This window comes from Balaenoptera acutorostrata, chromosome 12 (assembly GCF_949987535.1).
Source record: "Balaenoptera acutorostrata chromosome 12, mBalAcu1.1, whole genome shotgun sequence".
NCBI classification, from domain to species: domain Eukaryota; kingdom Metazoa; phylum Chordata; class Mammalia; order Artiodactyla; family Balaenopteridae; genus Balaenoptera; species Balaenoptera acutorostrata.
The window spans coordinates 3278856-3300167 of NC_080075.1; the positions used below are offsets into that span (position 1 = coordinate 3278856).

The 21312-nt window shown below is 44.8% G+C and overlaps 1 long non-coding RNA gene across 1 annotated transcript in view; it reads left to right on the top strand.

Moving 5' to 3' along the window:
* The first annotated feature begins 244 nt into the window (after positions 1 to 244).
* The window catches only part of LOC103010346 (uncharacterized), a 38095-nt gene continuing 17027 nt past the window's right edge, over positions 245 to 21312 (top strand). The window contains exons 1-6 of the long non-coding RNA XR_003622410.2: positions 245 to 1104; positions 7632 to 7814; positions 9809 to 9988; positions 12788 to 12898; positions 13935 to 14074; positions 14564 to 14736. This is a non-coding gene — a long non-coding RNA (uncharacterized LOC103010346). The remainder of the gene's footprint in view (positions 1105 to 7631; positions 7815 to 9808; positions 9989 to 12787; positions 12899 to 13934; positions 14075 to 14563; positions 14737 to 21312) is intronic.

Here is a 21312-nt window from a genome sequence, read left to right on the forward strand (position 1 = left end):
GGCTTCTCATTGTGGTGGCTTCTCTTGCTGTGGAGCACAGGCTCTAGGTGCATGGGCTTCAGTAGTTGCAGCATGCGGGCTCAGTAGTTGCAGCACACGGGCCCTAGAGCATGCGGGCTTCAGTAGTTGTGGTGCACTGGCTCAGTAATTGTGGCTCGTGGGCTCTAGAGCACAGGCTCAGTAGTTGTGGTGCACGGGCTTAGTTGCTCCACAGCATGTGGGATCTTCCCTGACCAGGGATCAAACCTGTGTCCCCTGCGTTGGCAGGTGGATTCTTAACCACTGTGCCACCAGGGAAGTCCCTAATTTTTTTTTTTTTTTTTTTTACAGTAGGTACTTGTTGGTTATCTATTTTAAATATAGCAGTGTGTACATGTCAATCCCAACTCCCATAGTGAAACTGAGTATTTTTTCATGTGGCCATTTTAACATCTTCTTTGCAAATTTCCTGTTAATGTTTTTGAAAACCCACATATTTGGGGGGCCAATATACGTACCCCTCTCTACTTCATGGACTATTGTAAGAATTAGTTGAAATAACCTATCTGAATATGTTTGAAACTGACACAGCAATACACAAATGTGTTGACCACGTTTATGACCTGTAGGGTGAGGGTCAGGAGGAATGGCCATCTGGAGACAAACGGGCTGAGTCAGTGGTACCCATTGAAGGCTTGGGCAGCTCTGCCTGATGACGTATGGGGAGAGGCACCTGTGAGAAAGGGAAAGGGGCCTTGACCTAGAGACTTGTTACTGAGAGAAGGCCACCGGAAATAGACAAGGTCAGTGGCAGTACAGGGGCTGGCAGCTCGAAATGTTGTTTCAGTTGTTACAACTAGTATATTGTACTTCTCTAATTTGAAAATGATCCGATAAAGAAAAAAACAATTAAGACACTCTACCCTGCAGCAGGGTTGGCAATTCATGAGGCGACAGGAGCTGAGTCCTGGGCTGTCATGGGTTCCTGTGCTGACTTGGACAGAGCAGCCCCAGGGAGCCCCTGAGAGTCATACCTGGACCCTGCAGGACGCCGAGCTCACGGCCATCTCGCACTCAGATGACGGGGAAGCCGTGCCTCCTTGGCAAGCAGGACCCTGTGAACAGGTAAGACATTTCCCTGGCTGGAAGTAAACACAGGCCGTCCTCCCAGATCCAGTGTGTACCACTGCCTGGCAGGGAGAAGGCAGGGCTTAAGTGCAGTGGGAAGAACTTGAGTTTGTGCAGGAGGAGAAATGAGAGCTTTTCTTCTTCAGTTCAAGGGCTGCCACTGCAGCCGATGATACAGAGTTATCTGACTGGGGTTTTATGTTATTTTACACCAGGTAAAGCTGCTTTGAGACAACGCTGTTTCCTGGGACAGGGCCTGTGCTAGGGCCTGGGGACAAAGTTGGGGACAGACTGTGATAATCTCTGGCTTTCCGGAGTCTCAGCTGGGTTGGGGACACGGACGGTACACGAGGGACCAAGCAAACAGGGAGAGTGTGGTCCACGGCAATCATGCTCCAAAGGAAACGGAAACGGGCAAGGATCAGGGCTGGGCCATTTGGGATTTGGAGGCAATGCGAGGTCTTTCTGGGGAAAGCACATTTAAACCGAAGTAAGAATGAGGAGACGGGCCAGCAGGTGAAGAAAGGCAGACCCAGGAGGGAGGAGGCGTCTCAGCTGTTCCACAGGGTGACAGCAGAGCCGTGAGCTGGTCAGGATGAGGTCTGAGAGGCCAGCAGGCATCAGATCACACCTGGCCTCATTCGTGCTTCATGTTTAGAAGTTTGATTTTACCCTAAGCGCACAGGCAAGGTAGAGTGTGCTTAGAAATCCAACATCATAACGCCTTGCGGAAGCCTCAACTCAGCGTGTGTAAAGATTTGTTGAGTGAGCTCAAAATAAATAAACAAATTGATGTTCTGTGCTTGGAAAACATCCTGTTTTATTTTATTCTATTTTTAAACTTTGGTTTTGGCTTCTATTACATGAAAAATCACTCCCATTTAGATTTATTTTTGTTAAAAGACCAAGCTTACAGGGATGAGAATTAAAAGTCTGATGTTGAGAAACGTGCCTGAAATGCAAGGAAAGGTTGATGAGACAGTGTCTCCACAGCCTGGATCGTGTGGAGCGCTTTCAGAAACCATCACCCGTTGTGCAGGTGAGGCGGCAGCTCAGAGACGCGAAAAAAGGCTTGGCAAGGCCACATCCTTGTGTGAGGTCCCGGGAACGTGTGTCTCTGCTCTGGTGAACTTTCCGTGAGCCCAGGGCAAATGGTGGCCACCATGGCCTCATGGAGTTGCTTGGGCTCCTTTCTGTGGCCTCTGGGGCTCTTGCTGTAGGAGTTTGTGAAAACAGGAAGGATATGGGATGGTCATGGGGGTTCTCGTTACTCCATGGTGCACTGGGGGCCCGTGTCCGCTCATCAGGTAGACTAGGGACTCGGCCCCCTGACCTCCCTCTCTGACCACCAAGCGTCCACCTCTGAGACCTAATCAGGGCTCCCACATCTTGAGGTTGGGGAGACGCCCAAGGAGATCAGTGGAATTCCACCTTTCTCCTCCCATCCCAACACTTAAAAATATGGGCTGTGATGATTTGGGACGTGCTACCTCTCTACACATTGGCATCTGGGTCCTCTGTCCTCCTGGAGCCCTTGCCGGTCCTCCTCGTCCTCCTTGAACTTGTCTCCAAGGAAGTCTGCTGTGATCACTAACATCACCCCTATTATCTGAGGTCCACTGAGGTGCGTCAGGGTTTTGGGACGCACACGTGGCACTCAGCCCAGCTACTGTAGATCTGCAGCCACCTTGGGTTTCGCCTTTCCTGGTAGGATCCCACCGGGAACTCTTTGGGGCAAAACATTTCTTTTGCAATTTAATCGTCAGCAGGTGGGATACAGTATTCCCTGCCTGAGCTTGAATTGAAGGAACCCATAATCTTCGAGTTCCAGCTCTTGAGAAGAATGGCAGCTGCTGGAGGATGTGAACTTGACATTTGAAATTGGCCGACACCTGGGAGTTAGTGTGAGGTAGAAAAACAAACAAGGGCTGTGAGGTTGGGTAGATGTAGGTTCCAGACCAGTTCTGTACTTCTTGTCGTGCGGCTCTGCAGTAACAACTTGTATGATCTCTGTGAGGCCCATTTTTCCATCTTTAGAATGGGGGTAGTATAGTCTACTGCATAATATTTCGGTGAGGATGAAAAGAAGAGAATGAAAATATCTGTCACACAAGAGATGCTCAAGAGACATTAGCTCTTATGTTCCTTTACCCTCAATAATATCATGACTCCTTCCAAAACCAGAACATCCTTCAGAATAGAACCCTACCCATTTTTTGGCTGATGGGATATCCAAAAGGACATAGGTGCCTTTGTTTGGTCTGTGGTAAGTTGACTTTGCACTTTAAAAGGGAAAAAAGGGAAATGTGTAGTCCCTCAAACAATGACCCCTTTTAAAGCCTACGTTGGACTCCGATTTCAAAGAATATTCTTATTAACATAGTTCCTTATAAATGGAGTGCCACTCATCAAATATTTATAAAGAGTAGCCTGAGAAGCCAGTGTAGTGCTTGGCAAGCCTGGGGACATTTCCCACATGCTCTGTGGGATGGTGTAGGTAGGGGACACCCTTTAATTTTGTGACATGATTTGGGGGCTCCAGCGCAAGCTGGACTTGGCATGGTTTCTCCCAGTTCAGGGCCCGTTCAGGCCTCGCAGGCAACTCCCTTTGAAGTCCACGGGAGCTCTTTGAATGGAAAACATACACAACGGGGTGCTGATGCAAATAGGAATCAGGCCTGATGTACGTGGGGAATAGAGGTGCTTCTCCACCCAAATATTAGCTCTTTAGCCAGGAAACTATGGTTTGATCATTAAATAAAAGAGCCCCCTCCCTGCCCCCAAAACCCCACAATCTACCACCAGAGCTCCACCATCCATTTGCTCAGAAAATGATAAACCTGCTAGTTACTTGAGAGTTTTAATTAAGCAACAGATACAGGCAGTGCAGGGCTGGTTTTGCTTTAAACATATCAATAAAATAAGCATTCTCAATTCCAGGGCAACTTGTTCAATGATAAAAAAAAATGAAGCATCACTATCCTTTGAAATATCACTCATCAAGTGTGATCATTTAGAAAAATATCTCTATTAGAGTCAGTTAGAGATGTTTTTTGGTTGAAAATGCAGTCGCCGATGGAGTGCAAAGCTGCAATTTGTAGACAGGTTAAGTAAATTAAATCACTCACTGTCTTCTTTTTTTCTTTTCTTTTTCCTTTTCCAATGGCTTTAAAAGTTAAAGGTAATTTGCAAAGAAAATGCTCAGTTGAATTGGTTTGTAATATCTGTTAATGATCTTTAAAAAAATCCACTTATTCACAATCCTGTCCCTGAGGGAATAGCAGTGTGCTATCAGAAAAATTTCTAAAGTCTGAAATGTCATTAGCTAGTGATTTCTTTGAAGTAAAAAGCCCTGAAAAAATAAATTATATAAGGTATACAAGTGCGCAGGACAATCACTTTGATGAATAATATCTGTGTTTTTCATGCTGCAAAATACAACAATTGAGATCCAAGCTGCTAAATTACAGAGCTGTCTTTTGAATTACGTCCATGTAGGCATATCTGCTCTGTTTATTTCACACGTATACTGAGTTCTTCCATATATTTATAGATTGTTGATGTAAAAACAGTAGTGTTAGGAACAATTTTGATTATATTCCTTGTGTTTACCTTTTGGAAATACAAGGTGTTGCCTAAATATAGGCCTACAGGTGTTCCATCCAGGATGAAAACAATGGCCTGTTTCAGTGCAGCAGCCTGGATCCCAGAGCCAGGTGCTGGGAAGGGAGGTGCAAACGCCAGGCAGCGTCTGGATGGTTCCCTATTAGATAACAGAGCTGTGAAATACTACACCAAAGGGAAAATTTCCTTCCTGACCCCAGCTGGCTATCGGTTTTTGCCTGGAAGCAGGGGAGTCTTTGTAATATAATATTAGTCAGTGTAACTGCTGATGCTGTTTCGGCTGCTATAAATAGCTAATCTTTTTTTTTTTTTTTTTTGAGGGAGGAGTTGGATTTTACTAAACCATTGGCTAGAGGTTAATTATACATTTCATAAGAAAGTATTTCCTTGCAGCCAGCCTAAATTTGTTACCTTTTAATCCTGCTTTACATAAGAAGGCTGGAAATATAGGAGTCTCCCCAAGGTCCTCCATTATTGCCATTATTTTATACATTGGGTCTTTAATCGTTTTTTCCTCATACATTCCTTACCTCTTTGCTAAACTGCAGAGGGTCCCAGTTTTATTCATTTTTCCTCAAGAAAAGACATTCTCTTCTTCCCAGCCCAGCTGACCTCTAATCATATATGTGGTTCTTCCCATTTTCTGCTCAGTAGCTGACATCAAGAGAGCAAACTGAACCCAGGTAAGAGCAAACCACTGATTGATTTTAATAAAGATATTCTATACTATTTTCTGTGTTAGTCCCTCCCTTTGCTTCACCTAAGAAATAAACATTTGAAACTTTTTTGAAGCTTTATTAGGGTTCCACATATGGAAGCTTGCAGAGAACAGAAGCACGTGACTCAATGTGTTATCCTGGAGGGAACACACCCCTGTAACCACCCTCGGGATAAGAAAGACAACACAGCTATCCCTGATTGCTCCTGTGATGGGACCCCTCCTTCCTCCTCAAAGATAACCACCATCCTTATTTCTGACCTCATAGAATTTTTTTTCTTCTTTAGGGGGGGGACATCATATAAATGGAATCATATGGTAGCTGTTCTTTTGTGTCTGGCTTCACTCTTTCAACACTGTTTGTGAGCTGTATCTATGTTGTTGGGTGTAATTATAGTATTTTTTCCCTGTTGTATTTCCTTCCATTGTATCAGTTCCATAGCACGGTTTACCCGTTCTACTCCTGATGAACGTTTGAGTTGTTTCAGTTTTAGGCTATTTCAGAGAGGGTGGCTGTAAGCTTTCTTGTGCACGTCTTTGGTGCGTGTGTGGGTGTGTGCATTTCTGTTGGGTGTGTAGACCAAAGGGGGACTTACCACGTTGTAGGGCACAGCTGTGATTGGCTTTAATAATGTCAGTTTTCCAAAGAGGTTGTGTCAGTTTCCACTCCCACCAGCAGTGGGAGAGACTTATGCTGCTCTACCTCCTCGTTAACGTCTGCTTCTCTTAGTCTTTTTGATTTTGGTCGTTCTGGTGGTATGTAATTGAATCTCATTGTGGTTTTAATTTGATTTCCTGGATTATTAATGAGTTGAGCATCTTTTCATGTACATTGGCTATTTGGGTATTTTGTGAACGGGTTTTCAAGTGTCCTGCTAGTTTTCTTATTGTATTGTTCATCTCTTTTACTGATTTGTAGGAGATATATATTCTGGATATGATCCTTTTTTGGTTATATATATTGCAAATATCATATACCACCATGAGCTTGACTTTTCACTTACTTTATGGTGTCTTTGGATGAGAGGAAGATTTTAATTTTAGTGTAGTCTAATTTACCAATACTTTCCTTTATAGTTAGTGCTTCCTATGTCCTACTTAAGAGAGCTTTGCTTACCCCGATGCCATGAAAGTATTCTTTTATATTATCTTCTGGAAGCTTTATTGTTTCACCTTTCACATTTACATCTGTAATCCACATGGTGTTGACTTTTGTGTATGGTGTGAGGCTGGGATCAAGTTTGTTTTTCCTCCATTATATCTACTTACCTTACACCATTAATAAAAAAGACTTCCTTTCCCCAATGCTCTGAAGTGACACTTTTGTCATAAATTAAGTACTCATTTATAGACTGATCATATGACTTTTTCCCCTTTATTCTGTTAATGTGGTGAATTATTCAATAGGTTTGTGAATGTCAAACCAACCTTGCATTTCTGGACTAAACTGAATTTGTTTATGATATTTATTTCACGTATTATTGCATGTTTTGGTAATTTTTACAATATGTATGAATGAAATTTACCTGTAATTTTCCTTTAGTGTAATGTCCTTGCCAGGTGTGTTATCAAGGTTTAGCTGGCCCATAAAAGGAGTTGAGAAGTGTCTTCTTTATATTCTTTAAAAAAATTAAGACATAAATGAATCTGATCTAATATAGTGATTAAAAATATACATAGTTTGTCCTAAGTATATTAGTCAGGGTTCTCCAGAGAAACAGAGCCAATAGAATATACATAGACGTATATATGATCTACTATAGGAATTGGCTAGCACAATTATAGAGACCAGGAAGTCACTTGATCTGCTGTCTGCAAACTGGGGACCAGGAAGGCTGGTGGTGTAACCCAGTCCAAGTCTGAAGGCCTGAGAACTGTGGGGTTGGGGGCTGGAGGATGAGCAATGGTGTAAGTCCTGGTTGGATTCTTTTCTAATTGAAGCAGAGTTGATTTATGATATTATATTAGTTTCAGGTGTATAGTATAGTGATTCAGTACTTTTACAGATTATATTCCATTAAATGTTATTACAAGATAATGGAATACACCTGTGCTCTACACCTGGTTGGATTCTGAGGGCCTGAGAACTGGGAGCTCCTATGTCCAAGGGCAGGAGAAGATGGGGCTCCCAGCTCAAGCAGAGAGAAAATTCACCCTTCCTCTGCCTTTCTGTTCTATCCAGGCCTTCTGTGGATGGGATGGTGCCCACTGCAGTGGTGAGGGTGATCTTCTTTACTCCATCCACCCATCCAAATGCTGATCTCCTCCAGAAATGCCCTCACAGACATGCCCAGAAATAATGTTTCACCAGCTACCTAGGCATTCCTTAGCCCAGTCGAGCTGACATGTAAAATCAACCATCACAGTAAGTATTTATTCATCACAATTATCTTTCATTCCAAGCTTCTGTATATTTTAAATTAGACTTTCGGCAGGAAACTGGTTTTGTGTGAGTTTTGCCTGGGAAGGTAAATAGAAGTTAGATGATCTTTCATGTGGCTCTCGGAGTTTTCATGTGGCCCTCGGCAGTAAGCTCGTGTGCCCAAGGCTGAACTGTGTCACTGTGTCTCAATCCCAAGACCCATGATCAAGGTCCATCCTGGGTTTAAAGGAGAACCTATAAGATGAGAACTTTCTGGATGTATGATAAGCATTCAGATAAAACACCTGATCCCAGTGAGAATCTTCAAAGCCAATTTCATCTCCTCCTTTTGACCCTTCAGTCACTGCTCCACTGAGTTTTTTTTTTTTTTTTTAAATCTCCTTCAGTACTGTATATCTCATAGCTCACCCATCTTTCCATGCCTTCTTGCTGTGGTCCTCCGGACTGTGGCATTTCTAGAACACCTAGTCTTCATTTCATCCTCTTCTCAGCCATCCAAGTGCTCGCTCCAAAATGGACAGCTGGCCACCTTAGCCCTCGTTGACAACTCCTTGATGGCTTTACAAGGTGAAGTGCAGGCTCATGAACACATACACGGTGCCCCCACTGGCTGGGCTCTTCCTTCCTCCTTGGCCCGCATCCCCCTCCAGCCTCTCCAGCTGCCTGCGGTTACTGGTGTGCGCTGTGGGGTTTTGTGTGTGCTGCTCTTTCAAATCCCAGGCATAGGCTGTCCAGGGCTTCCTCCTGGATAATGCATTCTTTGATAATCAGCTCAGGCCAGAACCCTTGACTCCTCTCAGCTGGGACTGCGTGGTCAGCTTCTAATTTCGGTGGTTAGATGGTGAACTCTTTGCAGGCAGAGTCCAGGTCTCAGCCTGGTAGCCAACAGGTGCTCAGTAAACATTTGTAGCTTCAAACAGAAGGGACAACACTGACTAATTGACTAGCTTGCATTCCATTTCATCTCTTTTTGGAAGCCTGAGATGGACTCAGATGGCCCAAATACCATGAGGTAGGGAGGTAGGAAGGCCAAGGCTATGGAAAGTCCGCAGATACCATCTCCTCCTGTACGACTGAATTCAGTTCAAATGGTTAAAACTCTCTTACGTGGCATTCGCTTTTTGTAGAATGGATTAGCAGCAAGGATTTTCTATAAGGATAGATTTTTCCGGAGTAACAAATATGAACCATTTACTCTAAGAATTTAAATGAAAAAAAAAATAATCCTACTTAAAAGGCAACTGACTGAGATCCTTCCCCTTTTCTCTTATTAATAGAAGAGTTTACACAGAAACTCTATAAGAAATTGTGTAAGAGATTCACAAGGATCATTAAAGTCCCTACTAGACATTTACTTTCGCTTTGTGAAATTGGCTATACTCTGCAAATGGTATCACATAAAAATGGACTTTCTGGGGCTCCTCTATATGAATGGGTTGTAGCTGCACAGTGGTACCATTCATTTTATTTGGCCCATTTATTGCAAGCACATTCTAAATTTGGCCTTAATTATTTTTCCTTTCACAAAAATATTTTGTGGGATCTTTTTGAACCCTGACTACTTCCTTCTTGTCCCTTAAAACAGAATCCAGGAGTGTTATTTTTGTTCTCTTCTAATTAAAATAATTGCTTGGTTCCTTTTAACTAGATTCATGCGGTTATTAGCCTAATACATGGATGGGTGCCACGGGGTGCTTGAGAGACAGAATGAAAAGTGATCGTGTAGCTTCACATGAAAAAGGTTCTGTGGTGACAAGGAGCATTTTTCCCTTTCAGCCGGCGTTTTATAAGGGCCTTTAGTAAACCTGGCCCCCCATCCCCTTACTAAAAGACGATTAAGCGAAAGAATAGTTCTATTTTCTTTATTAGGTATACAGCCAACCGGGTACAATTTGAAGAGGGGCACTTGATATTGCTGGGTACGGCACAAAGACCTGGGGTCTGGTTTTAATTTCTGCCCCTGCTTTGTCTTCCAGAATAACAGCATTTGAAGGGTAAAAGCCCCATGTCTCCTCGGCCAGTGGGTGTTTATCAGAGGACAGTGGAAAAGAGGGACAAAAATGCCTGGATATAACATTAAGAGTTGGCAGGACCCGACCTCTAAAAGGAAGTGTTAAAACAATGTTTTTGACATCAAGGCTTTTCTCAAAGTTGATGTAAGTCCTGGGGTTTGTCAAAGGCCCATGGGCTACATCTGACCTGTTGCCTCTCTTTGTAAGTTAAGATTTACGGGGCTATAGCCATACCCATTTGTGTATGTGCTGTCTACGGCTGCTTTTGGACCGAGATGTGGAGCAGTGGTGACAAAGACTCTATGGTCTACAAAACCTAAAAGGTTTACTATATGGTTCTTTGCAGAAAAAGTTTGCTGACTCTTGATGTAGTGTATCCAATTCACTGAGTATCTGCTAGATATCTACTCCGTGCTGAAAAATGTGTTTATAGGAATTTTAATTGTGGTCCTCTTTTGATGAGATGCTGAGGGCCTTTGGTGATGTGCTTTTGTCATGGGTGATCAGTATAGGTGTATAGGTAGCAAGAAGTGAGAAGGATTTGGCCCAAGAAGTCACGGTTTGAGAAAAGGTTCTGCCATGATTGTCTTGGTGGCAGGTCATGGATCACGGCTGGGCTCTTCCTTTGTCTGCTACCTGGAGGAGAAGGTGTTGATGGCTTGGAGTGCGCCTTTATTAGTGACTTAAAGACCTACGGTCACCTTTAATAAAAGAAACATCTATGGTCAATAGGTGGACTTCTGCTGCCAGGCCCAAAGATGGGCCCCTCTGCACCAGTTGGTTGCGAAGGTCAAGTAGAGAGAGTCCAAGTGTTTTCTAAGCCATGAGGTGCTGTATTTGTGGCATAGATATTATCCATAAAATATTGGATAAGTGGTATTTCTCTTTGGCATGTGAGCAAATGAGACCTAGCCTATCAAAGATTTAATAAGCCAGTAGAAGCACTGGAATCTGGGTCTCCTGGTTCTAATCAGTGCGCTTTTCAGGGCACCATATGCTTCTGTACGTCACGTTTCTTTCCACGGTTTCAGAAATACTCAGTTCTTTAGTTCCTTCTCCTCCCTCCCTCCCTCCCTCCCTTCCCTCCTTCCTTCACTATTCAACAATATTTATGAGTCTGCTATGAACTGGAGAAAGAGCTGAATTTTTCAGGGAGAGTGATGACTACTTAAAGAAGAGTTGGAAGACCCTTAGAATAATTTTGTTCTTGGACCCCTGTGGCTGGAGTCCAGAAGTATAGAGATTTCCTCATGGTTTCTCCTGAGCTGCCCAAGGAGCTGGCCCTTATTTTTGATACGAAGAAAGAGGGTAGATGGGATGGGAAAGGGAGAGTAATCCTGTCACTCAGCAAAATGTTGCCGGAGACATTGTTTTGGATTGTGTGTGTGTGTGTGTGTGTGTGTGTGTATGTGTGTGTCTGTGTCTGTGTGTGTGTATGTGTATTGTGTATGTGTGTATGTACATGTATATGTGTATGTGTGTAGGTGTGTGTGTATGTATATGTGTGTGTAGGTGTGTATTTGTGTGTGGGTGTGTGTATGTGTGTGTATGTGTGTATATATGAGTGTATGTGTGTGTATATATGTGTATATGTGTGTGTGTGAATGTATGTGTGTGTATGTGTGTGTATATATATGTGTGTGTGTTTGTATATATGTGTGTGTGTGGTTGTGTGTATGTGTGTTTATGTGTGTGTATATATGTGTGTATGTGTGTGTGTGTGTGTGTGTGTGTGTGTGTAACAAGATAGGAAAGAGAAAGAGAGATGGTGAAATGATGATAGCAGATTATACCAGCAACCAAAAGATGGAGATAGTCTAGGTTTAGAAGATTTGAAAGTTAGAATTTTTTACCTAAAGTCCAAGAGAATCCCTATCAGAGACATTTTCAAATATGAATTGTGCAATTAGGCGACATATATGAAACATGCCAGTATGTTGACCATACCGTCCAATACAGTCTTAATCAGATTGTATTCCTTCAATGATGTGTCTTGTAATTTTTGAAATGATGATTATCAAATGTGCCTGGAGGAAGCAGCTTTAACCAAAATATTGAATTTGTTGTGTCCTGGTAGGTGAAGTGAAGTTCTTGAAAGTTCTGTTTTTTGATACTTGTCCTTTTAACCGGGACGTTTGCCAGTATTCCCCTTATAGTCAAATAGTCAGTGTCGTTGGCTACTTAACGCTCTTCAGGTAACCTTGAACCTAAGAGTCATATGATTCCTGAAACAAAGGTACCAATGAAGTTACCTCATCAAAACAAAACAAAATAAAACCTTCCAGAATCTTCCATTGTACAGTTGTTACCACAAAGACCTCTGGGAAGTACAGTAGAAAATTATGCCTTTTCCTCCTTTTTCTCCCACATCAGTGAGTCACAACCCTGCTGACTGAATTTGGAGATGGGTGTATCTGACCTTGCAATTCATCCTTGAAGCTGTGCTACTTCTCTGAAATTCCCTGGACCCAGGACGCTCTTGTTTTCAGAAACGCAATTTGTTTCAGCACAAAAAGCATATGCATTGCAGGACTTAACACTGATACAGATAACACTTTTCCTCTCTAAGAAATTTGTAAGCATTAACCAATTTATTTAACTTTCCTGCCGTGAAGTGAATTTTCTTCCGTTTGCTGTGGGAAAACCCTTCTTTTTCTAATTCTAATCTTTTAGCAGGTATTCTACTGAGAAATTGTCCCCACGCTGGAAATGTTTTGTAGAGGGGGAAATAAATCTCTCAACACAGTGTAAAATTCTACTGAAATAGATGACCTCCATCTCCTCAGTGTCTAAGCCTCTTTTTAAGCGATTTAGCAATGCTCTGGAAAAAAGTAAAATCTCATTGAAAACTGTGGGAACTATTATTGTATTACTACTACTGTTACTACCGTTACTGTGTGCAAAGTTCTTAATGATTTATGTGTATTATTTTGTGCTCCCCAGAAAGGAGAGCTTGTGGAAAAGCTCATGTGCTGTCTCTTCAGTGGAGAGTTCAATCCAGGAATAAGATGTGATTAAGGATCTTGAGATGGAGGGTTACCTTGGATTATCTGGGTAGGTCCTAAGTCCAGTTGTAACTGTCTTTATGATAAGGAGGCAGAGACAGAGGCAGATTTGACACACAGAGGAGGAGAAGGCAGTGTGACCACGAGGCAGAGGCTGGAGTGATGTGGCCACAAGCCAAGGAACGTGGGCATCACCAGGAGCTGCAGGAGGTGAGAAAGGGACCCTCCCCTCCAGCCTCTGGAGGGGGCACAGCCCCTGCTGACAGCTCCGTGTGGGCCGGCCACACTGATTGCAGACCGCTGGCCTCCAGAACTGTGAGAGAATACATTCCTGTTGTTTAAGCCACCAAATTTGTGGTTATTTGTTACAGCAGCTGCAGGGCGATAGTGCAGGGACCATCCTCCCAAAGCATGAACTATTAGGTCTCAGGAGAAACTGACCCAGTGGATGAAGGGGAGGAAGAAATGGGAGAGAATGTATCTGCCAGTTCCAACCTCTGATTGTTCAACGGCTTTCCTCAGGGGACATTAATACCCCTTTATTTCCCCCCTTACCTCCGGGTCAAGCATGGTTGGAGACTGAGTTTTGCTGGAGGGTCTCAGGTTTCAGGGTCACCGGGGAGCCCCAGGGTGGGAGGGCAGAGGCCAGTAATGGGGAGACAAGAAGAGCCTTCACTGGTTGCAGCCTCTGAAGTCTGTTGCTTGGAAGGTGAACTTTCAGGTAGGGGCAGCCCAGAGCAGCGTGTCCAAGTCACCAAGGCATAGCGGGGGTCTGAAGCTGTGATCTCCTGCTCCTCGTCACAGCCCCGTAAGCCAGGTGTGACGGGCCTCCTCCGACGAAGCCCGTTCCCCAAGCTTGAACACCTTCAGCTTATGGAGCTCACTGTCACTCAGGGCTGTGCATCTCACCTTCAAATGCAGTAACTGAAATCTCCTCCTTCAGTTGAGTCAAAACCTGCCTTCATGTAGATGCCACGATTGGTTCTAGTTTTACTTCCTGATGCACGTAAAATAGGGCGCGCTCTTATACACAAAAGTTCTCACCAAATATCTGAAGACAGTTTTTCTCCGTTTTCTTTTACCAGGCAAAGCACTGCCCGTTTCTTCAACTCTGGAGCTGTGGAGGAGTATTTTTTTGGGACTGGAGGCCACACCCATCCCTTCTCTGGGCGTGTTATCTCCCTCTGTCTCATGGGGAAACTCACACCATGCACTGGAGCTTCAGGTACAGTCTGCTCAAGCACACGGCTGTCTTGTCTCCTTGGTTCTCACATCACTGAGTAGCTAGAGATTGTTTCTATTTTAGGTTTTGACAAACACATCATTTTTAGTTGTACTGAACACAGCATTGATGAAAATGCCCTTTTGGTAGCCTTGAGTACAGATGAGTATACGGAAGCATATGTTAGTACCAAAGGAGCCCTAAGAGCCCCAAGGCATTAACCAATATGCTAGGGGTGCTACTGTGTGAGATCTGTAGAGGTGAAATGCCACCCCACATCACGACATGAAAATACCCCCAGTTTTAAACAGAACTGAGGCCCGTCGGTGATGCCTAAAGGTCAGCGCCAGTCAGCCACGCCAGCCTGGGGAGCATTCTCAGCTAACCTGTCCTCCCACCAACCTTCCTCCTCAAAACAACCAACCAGCCAAACCCACTTCTGGAGCATCTTCTGGCCTGGAGGTGGGCATGTTCCGTCTTCTCGTCTCTTAGCAGGAAGCACTGATTTGGCTTCTGTTCCTGGTCCAATCCAAGTCCCAGCATCGTCGGCGAGAGGAAGAGCCGTTGCCATGGACTAAAAGGCCAGTGTGCACGGGCATCCCCTCCACCACCTCTCACGGACGGAGCGGCCCCGCAAGGCAGACGTCACAGCCTTCAGTTTGCAGGTAACGACATTAAGCTCCGTTCAAGGTAACTTCCCCAAGGTCAGAGAGGAGCACAGCCAAGGTGCAGACTCGGCTCACCCACGTGGTGGCCAAAATGATTTGACGTGTAGAAGAGACGGGGCGCCTGGACCACGGCAGGCGGACCCCGCCCGGAGCTGACCCTTCCAAGCCCCCGCGGGAGCTGGGGGACCCGAAGGTGGCACTAGGGTAGCTCAACCTCTGTAGGTTTCCCCTCGGTGACTGGGTCGTCTCATGTCACATACGTGAGAAAACAAGGCCCAGCTGGCCCAGCTTCCGAGGTTCACAAACATGGGAGTCTCTGTAGCCCGACAACCATTTACTAAGTGCTTTCTGGGCCTCCTGGGCCAAACCGGGGCAGGACGGGAGAAGAGAGGCCCTAGCACAGGTCCCATGTAGCTGGAATAAACCTTCCAAAGTGAAACTCCTAAGTGCATCATTTATAATTACACCCCGTTTCTTCTGCTCAGTTCTAACAGTTAACCTGTTGATAATGGTGAACATCACCTTCTTCCTCATGGGCGTCACACCAGCAGATCCCCTCACGCCCCCCCAGGAAAGGCTTCTCACGACAGCCGCTTTCACTCTACTGCTCAGAAGGGACGCACTTCAGTGAGCTCCCCCCGCCCCCAGGCATTATGCCGAAATCATGTTTCCAGGGGGCAGAGTTGAGTGCCGTGTACCTATCTGATTAAACTGCCCGTTGTTTTAAATCTATTTTCACAGAGACTTACGTCCTCCAGGACACAGGCAGTGACACAGCACATTAAAAATTATAACTGTATCAGTGGTTGCCTCTGCTGTGTTTAGGTAGTGCGTGCACGCGTGTATGTGCGGGCACTTGCTAACCCAGTGGTCTCTTGTTATGAAGGATATGCATTCAATGATTATGAAACAATCGCAGCTTAAAAAAAAGGCTGCATACATACTTGATTGACCAGTTAAAAAATGAGGGAATTCTGTGAAGCACCAAATACGTAAATTACATTAAAAGGAAACAAGGATGCGCTCTTCACCCAGACTTTTCTGCGTGAATGGTGGACCCTCCACTGTCAGGGGCAGGGCAGCGGCAGGCCTCTCTTCCAGGCCATTTTCCTAATGTTTCTGCTTTTCATCAGGGCCTGGGGACCAGGACGGTGGGGATCTCAGCCCTTGCCCACTGCCCACGTTAGAACCTTCATTAATCTGTCAGTTATTTGCCCCCTCACCTTTACCCAAAGAATAATGCCTCCCCCAGAATTACACAAAAATCAATGGCAAAGTTAATTGAAATCTGGATCTCTTAATGTTTTTCTCTTTCTTAAGTGATTGCTTGGTTTCCAAAGAGTGAGGTTGAACTCAAAGGATGGCTTTAATTGAGGAGGAGTGAATTGGTAAGAGAGAGAAAGCAGAGGTAGATAATTTTCCAAGTGACTGAAAGATAGGGTTTTTTTCTTTTTTCTGAAAAATAATGTATTTTGAACTTAAGGAAAATAATATTGTTTCAGTGTTTTAAAAGATGTATTAATGGAAGTTTAAGTTGGAATTTAATAAAAGCTAAAATTTTCAGTAATTCCCTTCTGAACAAATTTTCCTACTATACTTTTCTCCCCAAGGTATCTACATTTTGCCTTTCCTTATACAATTGGCTTATTTTTTTTTTTAAATTAATTAATTAATTAATTAATTAATTAATTTATTTTTGGCTGTGTTGGGTCTTCGGTTCGTGCGAGGGCTTTCTCCAGTTGCGGCAAGCGGGGGCCACTCTTCATCGCGGTGCGGGGACCGCTCTTCATCGCGGTGCGCGGGCCTTTCTCTATCGCGGCCCCTCCCGTCGCGGGGCACAGGCTCCAGACGCGCAGGCTCAGCAATTGTGGCTCACGGGCCCAGCTGCTCCGTGGCATGTGGCATCTTCCCAGACCAGGGCTCGAACCCGTGTCCCCTGCATTAGCAGGCAGATTCTCAACCACTGCGCCACCAGGGAAGCCCCAATTGGCTTATTTATCTATATGAACTGTAAGATCATCTTATACTTGACCTTTGAGTTTTTGGATTTTTTTAAAATTAATTTTTATTGGAGTATAGTTGCTTTACAATGTTGTGTTAGTTTCTACTGTACAGCAAAGTGAATCAGCCATACATATACAAATATCCCCTCCCTTCTGGATTTCCTTTCCATTTAGGTCACCACAGAGCACTGAGTAGAGTTCCCTGTGCTCTACAGTAGGTTCTCATTAGTTATCTATTTTATATATAGTGTTTCCCTTTAAGATTTCATTTCCTTTCAAGTCTTATGTTGGGGCTTCAGGAATGTTACTGGATGGGAAGAGTGACCAGGGCATTTTCCACGGCCCGGCTCACAGCTCTGCTGGCTCCTTAAAGGGCTGGAGATGATTTGAAGGAGGTTGACGCCTCTTCTCTTTCCTCCCAGGGGACCAGGGAGGGGAAGAGGGAAGCGGGAAAGTGATGGAGGTCACTAACCACTAGAAAGAAGGTGTCCAGCTTCTTTATTTTGAGGATTCTTACTTTCCTGATAATTGTAGTGTTTGTATCATAGGTACTTGGCCTGTAATTTGGCCTCATCCTGCAATACTTTTTATATTTATAGCAGTCTATAACACACAGAGTAAACGCTATTTCACTGGATTCTCATATCAATTTGCTGAGGCAAAAGGAACCAATATTTTGATCTCTGCTTTGTAGAAGAAGAAACGAAGTCTCCAGTGGATTGGAATTTGTCCAAGATGACCCAACCAGTGATGGGGGTTGGGAGGTACAGGTCTTCAGGCTTTTAGGGGAAGAGAAAGGGGGTGGAGGGCCGAGCACTTACCCTGATGGAGCTCTGGATAACGGGGGGTGGGCAAGGCTCATCTTCGGTCAGTCGGGACCCACACAGCATCCCCGTGGTGCCCTTGCTTGGTGCCAATCCGACCACTGGGAGCTGCAGTTCAGAACGCCGGTTCCCACTCTCGTTGGTGTCTGTAGCTTCCAAAATATTCAGACAAAGGGCTCCGAAAGGCATCTGGTCAAGCTTTGCAAAGGGAGAAAACTTATCCTCTGATTCCCGAAGGCCTGAAGTCAGGGATTTGATTATGCTTATCACGATCTCAGCTTCCACCGCTCCAAATGTGGTTAGTTTTGTAATTAGTTAATGTCATTACCTGTCATCAAATCCAGACAACGCTGGTCTCCAAAACTTCCCATAGCAGAGAAACCCACAACCTGACATCTTTCCACCGTTTAACACAGAGTTTCTTTAATAATCCTGGCAACTGTCCCCTCCTTCCTAGACCACAGGTCTGAAAGTTAGGAGAAAGATGTATTTCTCGTATTTTTTTAAAGGCCATTTAAAATTCTTCAGTACCGTTTCCCCAAACTTTTCTTCACTCCAAGCAAAGCATAAATATAATCTTTTCAGCAACTCTTCTACTCTTCTCTATTTTCCTTCTTATATATGTCGGTTGTATTTTGCTTTGGGCAGAATGGCCAAAATAAGAACGGGTTTACCGTAGGGAAACACCCCGTTGAGGACTATTTTTATCTTTCATAAAATGCTGCTTGTCTTGTTACCCCCTTGCTGTTAAATCCTGGGTAAGCGGTTTTCTTCTGTGCTCCTATGCAGTCATTCGACAAATATTCTGAGTGCTGACTGGGTGTGGCCACTTGTGGGTACTTGGGACACAGCAGGGAACAGACTGTTTGCATCCTGGTCCTCCGGGAGCTTACGGTCTGGTGGGAAAGGAAGACGATAGGAAAGTCAACAGTCTGTGGGCTGGACATCTTCCGTGTACCCCTCCAGACCCCCCTCCTTACCTCCCTGTGGTGTGGGGAGCCCTGGGGAGGGAGGTCGGCAAAGGTGCATCATCAGTGGCCTCTTTGCCCTCAGGGTCTGTCTGGGTCAGGACCCTAAACGGGGGAGAAGGACGGTGGACTCAGGGTGCTGATGGCCCCATCCCCTCTGCCGGCCCAAGGGTGACACAACTGCTCTTCTGTTGGTTAGGAATCAGTCCTTCCCACGGCTGCTTCAAGCCTGGGATGAGAACTTCTCTTCCTGGGTTTGGTTTTCCTAATCTTAAGAACCCTTCCATAAACAGACCACCCGTTACCTTCTTCCCAGTCACCCACTTGAAGGCGCCTCCTGTCACCACCGGACCCTGACTGCCACCGTGGTCAGAAGGCAGTGCCGCGGGACCTGCCATCTTTTCCACGCTTAGTGCATCAACGATGGTGCCTTGTCACCTGCACACTTTTGGACTAAACGTCCTGGGGCTTCAGGCTGCATCACTCCCTATGACTCAGTTGCTCATTGATAAGGCACGTGATGTATGCATGCTCACCACACGTGCATCACTACACGTGATAAAAAAAGCGCACCTCCTCTGCGTGCCCTCTGACCCTGCCATCCTGCTTGGCCAGCCCTCAGTGCCTCCCGGATTCCGGGGGCCACAAGGACCTGCCCATCCGCAGGCCAGTTCGGCAAGCTCCCCACAGCCTGCCCGAAAGGGTCCAGCACCTTAATGTGGCCGCGGAGACCCTTCTCCCCAGCACTGCTTTCTGCTCTGCCAATGCTACCCTTGCTCTGTGCTCAGGGGACCGCTGGTCCGTTCCCGGTCCCCCACTCATTTTTATTCCTCTGTGATGAAGGCCCAGTTCAACAGCTCTTGGGAGCCTTTGCTGGTTTCTTCATTTTGAGGAAGGGGTAGGGTTTTATCTTTTTTTTAAAGGTTGTAATTTTAATTTTTTATTGTCCTGATTACAAAAAAAAGGCATCTCCATGAAAAAACCATAGAGAACATAAAACACAGAAGTTAAAAAATATGTCTCACTGTCATATTTAAGTTCCAGGGACAACTGGGATATACTGGGGGGCTTTGTCTTTAGCTTGGGAGGCAGAGCACATTTATACATTGCCAGGCCACCTCTGCTGTCCAGTGTCTGTCTTTTCTAAAGAACTTTTATAGATTCTCGGGCTCTTCTGCCTGCCCGGTTCACACTGGCCTGAACTGTCCACTTAAGCCAAACCAAGTATTTTCCTTGTCTGCATTTAAGCTTATTGCTTGTATTTCGGGGAGTGAATCTGGGCTCCGAGCTCTGTAGTTCATGGCTTCGCCTCTTCTTGGAAACAAGGTCCAAGGATTCAGATGGCTTGGAGCACATTCATCTCAGTGGGTGGCTTATACACTCATCGCTCTCCTTCTGGAAGCCCCTGATGGATGCCATCCGGGTGAGCTTTGCTGCTCTGCCCAAGGTTTTCAGGGTTACTCTGTACTTCCCCCCAAGAGACATCAGTGTGTGTGAAAGCCACACTAGGATTTCCTGTGCAAAAAGCCCTTGAAATATGAAGTTCCCCTATCTCCTGATGATAAAAGCGATGCAGAAAGAAAAAAACCCTACATAACAGCTTTGTTACCTGATGGTACTTATTAGTAAGCTTCCCTCAGAAAGAGCGCTGAGAGATTTCATGCGGATCTGGGTTATACTCTGGGGAATTTGTCTGCAAAAGCTACCGAGTGGCCACCATTCCTGTGTATGTGTTTTTCGTCCGTGATAGATGAAATCAGGATAATATTCTTCATTTGGTGATGCACTCGTTCAGTATAAGTTTAAGTTTAAAACTCTTAGTTTCCAGCAGCTTATTAAAAAGCACACACCAGTCTGGCTAAAAAATATCCTCAGGAAACCAGGCTGGAAGAAGAGGCGGTGAGACAGGAGTGAGCTATTTAGCTTTTCTTGGAAAATGGCATAATTCTCAGAGGAACGAAAGGCCAAGCATTCCCCGGATTTTTCTCAGTCACACGTGCCAGGCCACAAAGTGCTGAAACCCCAGACACAGAATCTGGATTGATTTCAACTTCAGTCATTCAGGTGTTTGTGGCACAGAATAAACACCACCCAGAAGGCAGTATCCTGAGTTCCCAGAAGTCCCAAGGTCCAATATAATTTTAGGCAACACTTTCGGCTTCTACACAGGGATAGTAAGGTAGTCATTCAGTCCACATAAGCAGAATATTTTACTCTTTAAAAAGAGAAATCCTAAATCAACTGACGTTTGGCATGAACCTGCTGAAAGAATTTATTTTTCTAGGTCATGCAGACCTCGCATTAATCTGTTCACATTTCCATAACTCAATGGCATGTTTGTTGAGTGAATACTGTACAGTCCCATTGTGTCAGATGTTACGAGCTACCAAAATCAACACGGTATCTGCTGCTTTCAGGGAGCTTGCAGTCTATCCAGTGACACTGGACACAAACGTAGGAAACAATCAGTGGATAGCACAAGGCATTCAATAAATAAGGATGGGACAGGAGTTGGGAAGAGAGAGGAGGACAAAGCTACTGGACTCTTTCAGAGAAGACTTGAGGCTGTAGGGTGTCATCTGGGGGAATTTGAATAGGTTGAGGAAGAGAAATGGTTTATTAAGCTGGGATTTAGCAAGAGAAAAGCCACCAACTAGAAGAAAATGAATTGATATCTGTACGCCAGGTGTTTCTTAAAAAACTAAGATCTTTACCTGCATGAGCTAAATTAATTCTAATAATGACTATGGGACAAGGTATTTTAGCTCCCATTTTAGA